The sequence below is a fragment of the Lissotriton vulgaris genome, chromosome 1_1 (genome assembly GCF_964263255.1).
Source record: "Lissotriton vulgaris chromosome 1_1, aLisVul1.2, whole genome shotgun sequence".
Lineage (NCBI taxonomy): Eukaryota > Metazoa > Chordata > Amphibia > Caudata > Salamandridae > Lissotriton > Lissotriton vulgaris.
The window spans coordinates 1129736519-1129749418 of NC_141685.1; the positions used below are offsets into that span (position 1 = coordinate 1129736519).

At 52.9% G+C, this 12900-nt stretch overlaps 1 protein-coding gene across 1 annotated transcript in view; it reads right to left on the reverse strand.

Moving 5' to 3' along the window:
- The window catches only part of LOC147748761 (pre-mRNA-processing factor 40 homolog B-like), a 146360-nt gene that overhangs the window by 38969 nt on the left and 94491 nt on the right, over positions 1-12900 (reverse strand). The window lies entirely within an intron of this gene.

The window sequence follows — 12900 nt, forward strand, 5'->3', positions numbered from 1 at the left end:
CAAGTCGGAAGCGAGGGACTCGGGACCCTAGAGTAAGGAGGCTATGCAGGCACCGAAATGCCGAGTTACCTAGCCACGAGGGCTGCGGCTGCACAAGTCTTACAGGCGTCGGGGTCTTCGCTGACGAGCCAGGAGCCGGAAGAAAAGGAGTTGCTGGCCGGCGACCAGTGCTGAATAGTTCGTAGAGATCCAAGCCTGGATCGGAGATTGAAGAAACCTGAAAGCAGAGGGGACCAAGTTCGTACTACTAGCCAGTAGTCAGAGGGTACCAGGAAGGCACCGGTTGGCCGTCACCTCGACCAGGTGAGTGGGCGACGCTAGGCTCGGCAGTCTCACGGACCAGGAGGCGTTGTCGGCGACCACGGCGGAGGTGCGAGCTGTCCCACGAAGGATGATGCGGTCGGCGTCGCTGGGCCCAGGATGGGGCAACAAGCCTTGGCAGTTCTCAGGGCCACGTGGTGGGCCTAAGATGGCGTCTTGAGTGGACCAGGAGGGTCCGGGGTGCTTCTCGCAAAGATGGAAGCAAGGGCCGGTCTGGAGCAACCAGACCAGCAGTGATGATTCTCGGATGTCGTCACAGAAGGGCACAAGCCAGCGGCTAGTGACCAGACAACGTGCTGAGCAGCGAGCAGAAGGGCCCCACGCAGATCGTGGAGATGCTGGGAGGCTGCACTTCGGTGCTGGAGCGGCTCAGGGTCGGGGCTTCTCGGACCCCAGAGCACTCACCAGAGAGTTACCTCGATGGTCGTGCTGGTTTTAAGAGCGTGCAGGTTCTGATGATGGCCGGTCCCTCGAGGTCTCTTCGCACCCACAGATCACAGCTGAGCTGATGACGTGGGTAGAGGTCAGAGGTGCCAGGGAAGCCGGTTCTCGTCGAGCTGGGCCGTCGGATTCCTTGAGGAAGGACTTACAGCAAACCGCAGAGTTCTTAGATGGTGCCTGCTGATGCAGGGTGACTACTCCTTAGCCACAAGGGAGAAATCTTGAGAAGAGTCTTGAAGTCCTTTCGTAGAAAGTATTCTTGATTCAAAGATGATCTAATTTGGAAGGGTCCCCGCTCCGGCCTTTATTCTAAAGAAAGGGGTGGGTACATGACTAGGTCCTGCCCTAAGGGTGGGACCAGGAAGGGGGGTAGTTACACCCCTCTCCTCTGCCGGACTTTCCCCAGGCCAGGGCTGTCGCCCCTGGAACTGGTTCTAACCGGCAGATGCGTAGTGAGCACCGGGGTGCCACTCCGCAGTCACCTTCTCGCAAAAGCCCTACCTACCCAGAATACACAAACCCTGTCTGGGACGGTGCGAACACCGCCCTTGACAGGAAACCCTTTGTCCAAGTGCTCCTCGCTGGAAGGACTCCCAGCAGCAGGAGGTCAGACTCGTGTCTGTGGTGGCAGCCTCCATTTTGTGGAGCTGAGGCTTTCGTTAACTTTAACCGGGGTTCACAGTTACGTACATGTCGTGTCCCTCTAGAAGGGCGGAATGCTAACCTCGTCGCCAGGGTTGGTGAGAGGGCAGCACCCCGATTCGTATGACACCTTACTCGACATGTCTTGATAACGCGACACCGAAGTTACCGATGTGGTACGCGTTATCATGGAACAGCCATTGGGTCTTTTCTCCGCAAGCTGCAACCGGCTCGGCTCGGGCCAGAACACAGTTCACACGAGCCCATGCACTCTGCCTTCAGGATTGTCAAGGCCTGCCATAGGAGTGACTGATAGGAACTCGGGTGTCCATTGTATGGTTAGATATAGGCTACTATATCCAAAGCAAAGGGTGATTACACGACTTCGCCCCAGCTGTCATGCAGCCAGTTGTGTCAAATTTAGGAGGCCAGCCAGGGGTGGCATAATACATGCTGCAGCCCCTGGCGGCCCTGGGTACACCTATGCCCTGAGTTACAGGGTCTGATAAGGTGGCCCAGTACCAATTGGTAAATGCACCTAGGGTACATATCGTAATTTAGAAAGAGAACAGCCAGGCTGTGGGTCTGATTGGCAGGCCCACAGCCAGAGAAAGTCGTAAACCAGTGAAACAAAAGCAAAAAATCTGGGTGATCATAGGATTGCAGACCCTACTCTCCTACATGACCCCCCCCCAAACGTCGGAACAACTAACTAACCTTGACCAGGTGAGTCTTCTTGTTCTAAGTGGAAGTATCTGGAGAGCCCATCGGCATTGCCATGATCAGTACCAGGTCTATGTTCCACTGTGAAGTCCATCCCCTGTAGGGAAATGGACCACCTAAGCAGTTTGGGGTTTTCACCCTTCATCTGATTTAGCCACAAGAGGGGCTTATGGTCGGTCTGAATCTTGAAGTGAGTGCCAAACAAGTATGGCCTCAGCTTCTTCAGGGCCCAAACCACAGCAAAGGCCTCCCTCTCAATAGCTGACCAATTCTTCTCTCTAGGGGTCAGCCTTCTGCTTATAAAAGCAATGGGCTGGTCTTGACCATCAAAATTCAGTTGAGAAAGAACAGCTCCCACACCCAACTCAGAAGCATCTGTTTGGACAATGAATGGTTTGGAGTAGTCCGGACTCTTGAGGATAGGCGCCGTGCACATGGCCTGCTTTAGGTCATCGAATGCTTTTTGACAGCTCGCTGTCCACTGAACCTTTTTTGGCATTTTCTTACTCGTCAGTTCGTTTAATGGTGTCACAATTGAACCATAGTTCCTGACAAACTTCCTATAGTAACCAGTCAGGCCCAAGAAAGCTCGAACCTGAGTCTGGGTGGTTGGAGGAGCCCAGTCCCTGATTGACTGTATCTTGCTCTCCAGTAGCTGAACCTGAACCCCACCTACAAGGTGGCCCAGGTATACAACCTGTGTCTGCCCTATCTGGCACTTGGTGGCCTTGATAGTGAGACCTGCTGCTTGCAGTGCCTCTAACGTCTTCCGCAGGTGGACCAGGTGATCCTCCCAGGTGGAGCTAAAGACAGCAATATCGTCAAGATACGCCGCACAGAAGTCATCCAGCCCAGTAAGGACTTGATTCACCAACCGTTGGAAGGTGGCAGGTGCATTTTTCAGACCAAAGGGCATCACCACGAACTGATAATGCCCACCAGGGGTTGAAAATGCGGTTTTAGGCTTGGCGTCCTCAGCTAACCTGATTTGCCAGTACCCAGCTGTCAGGTCAAACGTACTTAAGTAGTTGGCCGAAGCCAATCTATCGATAAGCTCGTCTGCCCTTGGTATTGGGTGGGCGTCAGTCTTAGTGACTGCATTGAGACCCCTGTAGTCTACGCAAAACCTCATCTCTCTCTTACCACCCTGGGTGTGAGGTTTCGGCACTAGAACTACGGGACTAGCCCAAGGGCTATCCGAGGGTTCAATGACTCCCAGCTCCAACATTTTCTGCACTTCACTTTTGATGCAGTCTCTAACGTGATCAGGCTGCCTGTAGATTTTACTCTTTACGGGCAAGCTGTCGCCAGTGTCGACCTCATGGGTGCACCAATCGGTCTGACTGGGTGTTAGAGAAAACATATGTCGGAACGACTGAAGAACCTGTTTACAGTCGCTCTGTTGATGTTCGGAGAGGCTGCCACAAAAGACAACACCATCTACCGAGCCATCGTCAGGATTCTGAGTGAGCAGGTCGGGGAGAGGGTCACTCTCCTCTTCCTGTCCTTCATCTAGGGCCATGAGCAAACTCATGTCCTTCCTGTCGACATATGCTTTTATCCTGTTGACATGAAGCACCCTGTGGGGGCTCCGGGGAGTTCCCAGGTCGACCAGGTAGGTGACCTCTCCCTTCTTCTCCAGGATGGTGTGGGGCCCGGACCATTTGTCCTTGAGTGCTGCTGGGGCCACTGGCTCCAACACCCACACCTTCTGTCCGGGCTGGTAAACAGTCAAGACAGCCTTTTGGTCATGCCAAGCTTTTTGGAGTTCTTGGCTGGCCTTAAGGTTTTCCGATGCCTTTTCCATGTACTCAGCCATCCGCGAGCGGAGGCCAAGCACATAGTCCACTATGTTGGCTGCAGGCTTTTTGAGAGGTCTCTCCCATCCTTCCTTCACCAAACACAGGGGTCCCCTTACAGGATGCCCGTACAGAAGTTCAAAAGGGCTGTAGCCAACCCCCTTCTGTGGGACTTCTCTGTAGGCGAACAAGAGGCAGGGGATCAGGACATCCCATCTACGCCGAAGCTTTTCCGGTAGTCCATGAATCATCCCTTTTAGGGTCCTGTTGAATCTCTCAACAAGCCCATTGCATTGTGGATGATAGGGTGTAGTGAACTTGTAGTTGACACCACATTCCTTCCACATAGCAGTTAAGTAGCTCGACAAAGTTTGCACCTCTGTCGGAGACGACCTCCTTAGGGAAGCCCACTCTGGAGAATACTCCAACTAGGGCTCTTGCCACAACAGGTGCTGTAGTGGTCCTAAGGGGAATAGCTTCAGGATACCTGGTGGCATGATCCACTACCACCAGTATAAACTTGTGCCCTGATGCTGTAGGTGGTTCCATGGGACCGACGATGTCGATCCCCACCCGTTCAAAGGGCACCCCCACCACAGGCATTGGTATAAGGGGGGCCTTTGTCGTGCCACCTGACTTACCACTGGCTTGGCAAGTGACACAGGAGCGGCAAAACTCCTTGGTATCTTCGTTCATGTGAGGCCAGTGAAAGTGCGAGACAAGCCTGTCCCACGTTTTCGTCTGACCTAAGTGACCTGCTAAGGGAATCTCGTGGGCCAAGGTAAGTAGGAAACCACGCTGAGACAAGGGTACGACCAGCCTCCTGGTCATGCCAGGCTTGGGGTCTCTCGACTCAGTGTACAGGAGTCCATCTTCCCAGTATACCTTGTGGGTACCTGTGGCGTTCCCAGCAGCCTCAGCAGCAGCCTGCTGTCTGAGGGGTTCAAGAGAAGGGCAGTCTAACTGATCCTTCCCCAGGTCCTCCCTTGAGGGTCCCCCTGAACCCAAGAATTCAACTTGATCAAGTTCGAACTCCCTCGGCTCAGTTTCCCTCAATTCTTGTAGGTCAGCCTCCTCTGAGACTTGATCCACGACCTGGGGCAAGGGGGAAGGCGCAGCCTTAACCCTACTGCTCTTTTTCTTGGGAGGTGTCTGGTCCGTTGTTCCAGGATCCAGCACCTGTTCAGTGGGGCATTTCCTGACCTGTGACCTAGTCACAGCGAACACATGTGCTGGCAAACCTAACATTTCCATGTGAGTCCGGTGCTCCACTTCTGACCATTGTGACGACTCCAAATCATTGCCCAACAAACAATCCACTGGGAGGTCTGGACTAACTACAACCTTCTTTTGGCCAGTTACCCCTCCCCAGGAGAAAGCTACAATTGCCATACTGTGATTGGTAGTGACATTGCTTGCATTGGTCACCAGGAATTCTGTACCTGGCATGATCTGTCCAGGGTCCACAAAGTTAGGCGTCACCATGGTGACGCTGGCACAAGTGTCCCTATAGGCCTGAGCCATCTTTCCATTTATGAAAGGCGTCTGTCGGTATTTGCCCAAAGTATTGGGGCTTACGTCAGGGGATACGTCTGCGTCCCCCGTACTGACAAGGACAGCCTGAGTGAGTGTGCCAACTAAGTTGTCACGCCCCTCAGAACCCAGGGTTAACCCTACTAAACCCTTGGGAGGCGCACTACCACTGCTGACTGTACTAGGGGGCACAGGTGCCTTAGGGGCTGCAGTGGCAGGAGTCTGCCCTCCTCCTTTCTTGGTGCACTCACTAAACCAGTGAGATTTACTTTTACAGTACTGGCACCACCTTTTGGATTGGCCTTCTTTCTTCTTTTGGGGAGCCTGACCCCCACCCTCTTTGGGTTGTTGGGGACCTGTCGAAGACTTCTGGTCATTTTGTTCCCCTTTAGAATCTTTACCCTTCTGGTCTGCTTTCTTCTGACCACCTTGATTCTGGCCCTGGTTCTGCTTAACTCTTGTACGAACCCATCTGTCTGCCTTCTTTCCCAATTCTTGGGGAGAGGTCAGATCCGAGTCGACAAGGTGCTGATGCAACAACTGGTTCTGACAATTGTTTAAAATTTGTTCTCTCATCATCAAATTATACAATCCTTGATAATCAGTAACCTTACTGCCCAGCAACCAGCCCTCAAAAGCCTTAGTGGCACAATCGACGAAATCAGACCAATCTTGAGACTGCGTTTTCTGGGTATCCCTGAACAGCACCCTGTACTGCTCAGTGGTTAGGCCGAACCCTTCAACGAGTGTATTCTTCAAGACTTGGTAATTGTTAGCGTCCTCCACCCTTGTGGTGAGGAGCTTGTCTCTTCCTTTTCCTTCAAAGGAGAGCCACAAGATAGCTGCCCACTGACTCTGGGGAACACCCTGCACAGTGCAGGCCCTCTCCAAAGCGGTAATCCATTTGTGGATGTCGTCCCCTTGTTTAAAGGGGGGCACTATCTTCCCAAGGTGTTTCGTATCGAAACTCTTTTCCCTATTACTAGGTACATTGCTGCCACCAGTGGGGACTACCCCACTTAACTGTTGCTCTCTAGCAAAGGCAAGCCTTTCTTTGGCCAGGGCAAGTTCTTCCCTTTCGATCCTCAGATTGGCTGCCCTTTCCTTAGCTTCGTACACTCTCCTCTGAGGGGATGTCATCCCTCTTTGAGAAGAGTTGTGAGAGCCATTGGTTCGAAGGGATCCGCCAGAGTCTCTTGACAGAGATCGGGCTCGTCCATTCCCAATGTTAAGCTGACCTGATAGTGGCCCCAGGGGTTCCCCAGTACCGCTATCATGTTTGCTTAAGTTGGACCTGCTTAGTCTGACGACTTCTACCTGTCCCTTATCTGCCTCATCCCCAGAGAGATCCTCATCCTCATCCTCCTCGCCATCTTCGTTCTCAGTTGCGAGGTGTATGAGGTCAGGATCGTCCCGGGTTCCCTCGAGGGGAGGCATGTCTCCTTCTGGATTAGAAGAGCTACGAAGTTTCTCAGCTCTCCTGGCATCATAAGTCTCCAAGAGACCAATCAGAAAGGACGTTGTGGGGTTAGACCCCTGCTGAATCTTCCGGGAGTGACACAGTCGTCTTAACTCCTTGAAGCTCAGCACAGTATATCCTGAAGGGATGACCTGTGGAGGGTCAACTGACACAAGGGGAGACTCAGAGTTTCCTCCCTGGCCCGACATACTGTTTCTAGTGTGGTGTAAGTGATGCACCTACCTACACTATGTGTTTTCCTACTGTTCCCTTGCTAAGAGTTGTAGCCAAGGTGTGCTAAGCCTTGAGGAGCTACAACAGCTGGTTCAGTAGAACTCAGAGTATTCTAAGCTTTTAGTTATATGTACTAACAGTACTTGTGCGATCTTTCAACAAGATATTCTTAGGATACGGGTGGTAAAACAACAGCAAGCTCAAATCCCAACCGCTGCTCACCAATGTGAGAAGTTGGCCCGATATGCAACGTTCGCTATTCTAGCGACCGCTATGTATCGTACCAACGACCCTTATGGTGTTTGGTTGTAAGTCAACCTATAGACCAGCTATCCTAGTAGCGTGGATACGAGCAGTCTAAGGCTAAAGACTCGAGAGGGCGTGTTAAGCCAGCTGTTTACCACACATGTACCCCTTGAACACCCAGTGAAAGGACACCACACAAGTAATATGAAAATAAACAGGATATTTATTAAGAATCACAACAGCCCTGTACTCTTTATGAGGACAGGGTACTAAGCACAAACCAAATCTCTTTAGCAAATACTTCAAGTGCACAATTTAAAAACAAGTGTCCGAGGACACGGGAAGGTTAAGGTTTCGGGCGGACCCGATAAGGCAAGTCGGAAGCGAGGGACTCGGGACCCTAGAGTAAGGAGGCTATGCAGGCACCGAAATGCCGAGTTACCTAGCCACGAGGGCTGCGGCTGCACAAGTCTTACAGGCGTCGGGGTCTTCGCTGACGAGCCAGGAGCCGGAAGAAAAGGAGTTGCTGGCCGGCGACCAGTGCTGAATAGTTCGTAGAGATCCAAGCCTGGATCGGAGATTGAAGAAACCTGAAAGCAGAGGGGACCAAGTTCGTACTACTAGCCAGTAGTCAGAGGGTACCAGGAAGGCACCGGTTGGCCGTCACCTCGACCAGGTGAGTGGGCGACGCTAGGCTCGGCAGTCTCACGGACCAGGAGGCATTGTCGGCGACCACGGCGGAGGTGCGAGCTGTCCCACGAAGGATGATGCGGTCGGCGTCGCTGGGCCCAGGATGGGGCAACAAGCCTTGGCAGTTCTCAGGGCCACGTGGTGGGCCTAAGATGGCGTCTTGAGTGGACCAGGAGGGTCCGGGGTGCTTCTCGCAAAGATGGAAGCAAGGGCCGGTCTGGAGCAACCAGACCAGCAGTGATGATTCTCGGATGTCGTCACAGAAGGGCACAAGCCAGCGGCTAGTGACCAGACAACGTGCTGAGCAGCGAGCAGAAGGGCCCCACGCAGATCGTGGAGATGCTGGGAGGCTGCACTTCGGTGCTGGAGCGGCTCAGGGTCGGGGCTTCTTGGACCCCAGAGCACTCACCAGAGAGTTACCTCGATGGTCGTGCTGGTTTTAAGAGCGTGCAGGTTCTGATGATGGCCGGTCCCTCGAGGTCTCGTCGCACCCACAGATCACAGCTGAGCTGATGACGTGGGTAGAGGTCAGAGGTGCCAGGGAAGCCGGTTCTCGTCGAGCTGGGCCGTCGGATTCCTTGAGGAAGGACTTACAGCAAACCGCAGAGTTCTTAGATGGTGCCTGCTGATGCAGGGTGACTACTCCTTAGCCACAAGGGAGAAATCTTGAGAAGAGTCTTGAAGTCCTTTCGTAGAAAGTATTCTTGATTCAAAGATGATCTAATTTGGAAGGGTCCCCGCTCCGGCCTTTATTCTAAAGAAAGGGGTGGGTACATGACTAGGTCCTGCCCTAAGGGTGGGACCAGGAAGGGGGGTAGTTACACCCCTCTCCTCTGCCGGACTTTCCCCAGGCCAGGGCTGTCGCCCCTGGAACTGGTTCTAACCGGCAGATGCGTAGTGAGCACCGGGGTGCCACTCCGCAGTCACCTTCTCGCAAAAGCCCTACCTACCCAGAATACACAAACCCTGTCTGGGACGGTGCGAACACCGCCCTTGACAGGAAACCCTTTGTCCAAGTGCTCCTCGCTGGAAGGACTCCCAGCAGCAGGAGGTCAGACTCGTGTCTGTGGTGGCAGCCTCCATTTTGTGGAGCTGAGGCTTTCGTTAACTTTAACCGGGGTTCACAGTTACGTACATGTCGTGTCCCTCTAGAAGGGCGGAATGCTAACCTCGTCGCCAGGGTTGGTGAGAGGGCAGCACCCCGATTCGTATGACACCTTACTCGACATGTCTTGATAACGCGACACCGAAGTTACCGATGTGGTACGCGTTATCATGGAACAGCCATTGGGTCTTTTCTCCGCAAGCTGCAACCGGCTCGGCTCGGGCCAGAACACAGTTCACACGAGCCCATGCACTCTGCCTTCAGGATTGTCAAGGCCTGCCATAGGAGTGACTGATAGGAACTCGGGTGTCCATTGTATGGTTAGATATAGGCTACTATATCCAAAGCAAAGGGTGATTACACGACTTCGCCCCAGCTGTCATGCAGCCAGTTGTGTCAAATTTAGGAGGCCAGCCAGGGGTGGCATAATACATGCTGCAGCCCCTGGCGGCCCTGGGTACACCTATGCCCTGAGTTACAGGGTCTGATAAGGTGGCCCAGTACCAATTGGTAAATGCACCTAGGGTACATATCGTAATTTAGAAAGAGAACAGCCAGGCTGTGGGTCTGATTGGCAGGCCCACAGCCAGAGAAAGTCGTAAACCAGTGAAACAAAAGCAAAAAATCTGGGTGATCATAGGATTGCAGACCCTACTCTCCTACATGACCCCCCCCCAAACGTCGGAACAACTAACTAACCTTGACCAGGTGAGTCTTCTTGTTCTAAGTGGAAGTATCTGGAGAGCCCATCGGCATTGCCATGATCAGTACCAGGTCTATGTTCCACTGTGAAGTCCATCCCCTGTAGGGAAATGGACCACCTAAGCAGTTTGGGGTTTTCACCCTTCATCTGATTTAGCCACAAGAGGGGCTTATGGTCGGTCTGAATCTTGAAGTGAGTGCCAAACAAGTATGGCCTCAGCTTCTTCAGGGCCCAAACCACAGCAAAGGCCTCCCTCTCAATAGCTGACCAATTCTTCTCTCTAGGGGTCAGCCTTCTGCTTATAAAAGCAATGGGCTGGTCTTGACCATCAAAATTCAGTTGAGAAAGAACAGCTCCCACACCCAACTCAGAAGCATCTGTTTGGACAATGAATGGTTTGGAGTAGTCCGGACTCTTGAGGATAGGCGCCGTGCACATGGCCTGCTTTAGGTCATCGAATGCTTTTTGACAGCTCGCTGTCCACTGAACCTTTTTTGGCATTTTCTTACTCGTCAGTTCGTTTAATGGTGTCACAATTGAACCATAGTTCCTGACAAACTTCCTATAGTAACCAGTCAGGCCCAAGAAAGCTCGAACCTGAGTCTGGGTGGTTGGAGGAGCCCAGTCCCTGATTGACTGTATCTTGCTCTCCAGTGGCTGAACCTGACCCCCACCTACAAGGTGGCCCAGGTATACAACCTGTGTCTGCCCTATCTGGCACTTGGTGGCCTTGATAGTGAGACCTGCTGCTTGCAGTGCCTCTAACGTCTTCCGCAGGTGGACCAGGTGATCCTCCCAGGTGGAGCTAAAGACAGCAATATCGTCAAGATACGCCGCACAGAAGTCATCCAGCCCAGTAAGGACTTGATTCACCAACCGTTGGAAGGTGGCAGGTGCATTTTTCAGACCAAAGGGCATCACCACGAACTGATAATGCCCACCAGGGGTTGAAAATGCGGTTTTAGGCTTGGCGTCCTCAGCTAACCTGATTTGCCAGTACCCAGCTGTCAGGTCAAACGTACTTAAGTAGTTGGCCGAAGCCAATCTATCGATAAGCTCGTCTGCCCTTGGTATTGGGTGGGCGTCAGTCTTAGTGACTGCATTGAGACCCCTGTAGTCTACGCAAAACCTCATCTCTCTCTTACCACCCTGGGTGTGAGGTTTCGGCACTAGAACTACGGGACTAGCCCAAGGGCTATCCGAGGGTTCAATGACTCCCAGCTCCAACATTTTCTGCACTTCACTTTTGATGCAGTCTCTAACGTGATCAGGCTGCCTGTAGATTTTACTCTTTACGGGCAAGCTGTCGCCAGTGTCGACCTCATGGGTGCACCAATCGGTCTGACTGGGTGTTAGAGAAAACATATGTCGGAACGACTGAAGAACCTGTTTACAGTCGCTCTGTTGATGTTCGGAGAGGCTGCCACAAAAGACAACACCATCTACCGAGCCATCGTCAGGATTCTGAGTGAGCAGGTCGGGGAGAGGGTCACTCTCCTCTTCCTGTCCTTCATCTAGGGCCATGAGCAAACTCATGTCCTTCCTGTCGACATATGCTTTTATCCTGTTGACATGAAGCACCCTGTGGGGGCTCCGGGGAGTTCCCAGGTCGACCAGGTAGGTGACCTCTCCCTTCTTCTCCAGGATGGTGTGGGGCCCGGACCATTTGTCCTTGAGTGCTGCTGGGGCCACTGGCTCCAACACCCACACCTTCTGTCCGGGCTGGTAAACAGTCAAGACAGCCTTTTGGTCATGCCAAGCTTTTTGGAGTTCTTGGCTGGCCTTAAGGTTTTCCGATGCCTTTTCCATGTACTCAGCCATCCGCGAGCGGAGGCCAAGCACATAGTCCACTATGTTGGCTGCAGGCTTTTTGAGAGGTCTCTCCCATCCTTCCTTCACCAAACACAGGGGTCCCCTTACAGGATGCCCGTACAGAAGTTCAAAAGGGCTGTAGCCAACCCCCTTCTGTGGGACTTCTCTGTAGGCGAACAAGAGGCAGGGGATCAGGACATCCCATCTACGCCGAAGCTTTTCCGGTAGTCCATGAATCATCCCTTTTAGGGTCCTGTTGAATCTCTCAACAAGCCCATTGCATTGTGGATGATAGGGTGTAGTGAACTTGTAGTTGACACCACATTCCTTCCACATAGCAGTTAAGTAGCTCGACAAAGTTTGCACCTCTGTCGGAGACGACCTCCTTAGGGAAGCCCACTCTGGAGAATACTCCAACTAGGGCTCTTGCCACAACAGGTGCTGTAGTGGTCCTAAGGGGAATAGCTTCAGGATACCTGGTGGCATGATCCACTACCACCAGTATAAACTTGTGCCCTGATGCTGTAGGTGGTTCCATGGGACCGACGATGTCGATCCCCACCCGTTCAAAGGGCACCCCCACCACAGGCATTGGTATAAGGGGGGCCTTTGTCGTGCCACCTGACTTACCACTGGCTTGGCAAGTGACACAGGAGCGGCAAAACTCCTTGGTATCTTCGTTCATGTGAGGCCAGTGAAAGTGCGAGACAAGCCTGTCCCACGTTTTCGTCTGACCTAAGTGACCTGCTAAGGGAATCTCGTGGGCCAAGGTAAGTAGGAAACCACGCTGAGACAAGGGTACGACCAGCCTCCTGGTCATGCCAGGCTTGGGGTCTCTCGACTCAGTGTACAGGAGTCCATCTTCCCAGTATACCTTGTGGGTACCTGTGGCGTTCCCAGCAGCCTCAGCAGCAGCCTGCTGTCTGAGGGGTTCAAGAGAAGGGCAGTCTAACTGATCCTTCCCCAGGTCCTCCCTTGAGGGTCCCCCTGAACCCAAGAATTCAACTTGATCAAGTTCGAACTCCCTCGGCTCAGTTTCCCTCAATTCTTGTAGGTCAGCCTCCTCTGAGACTTGATCCACGACCTGGGGCAAGGGGGAAGGCGCAGCCTTAACCCTACTGCTCTTTTTCTTGGGAGGTGTCTGGTCCGTTGTTCCAGGATCCAGCACCTGTTCAGTGGGGCATTTCCTGAC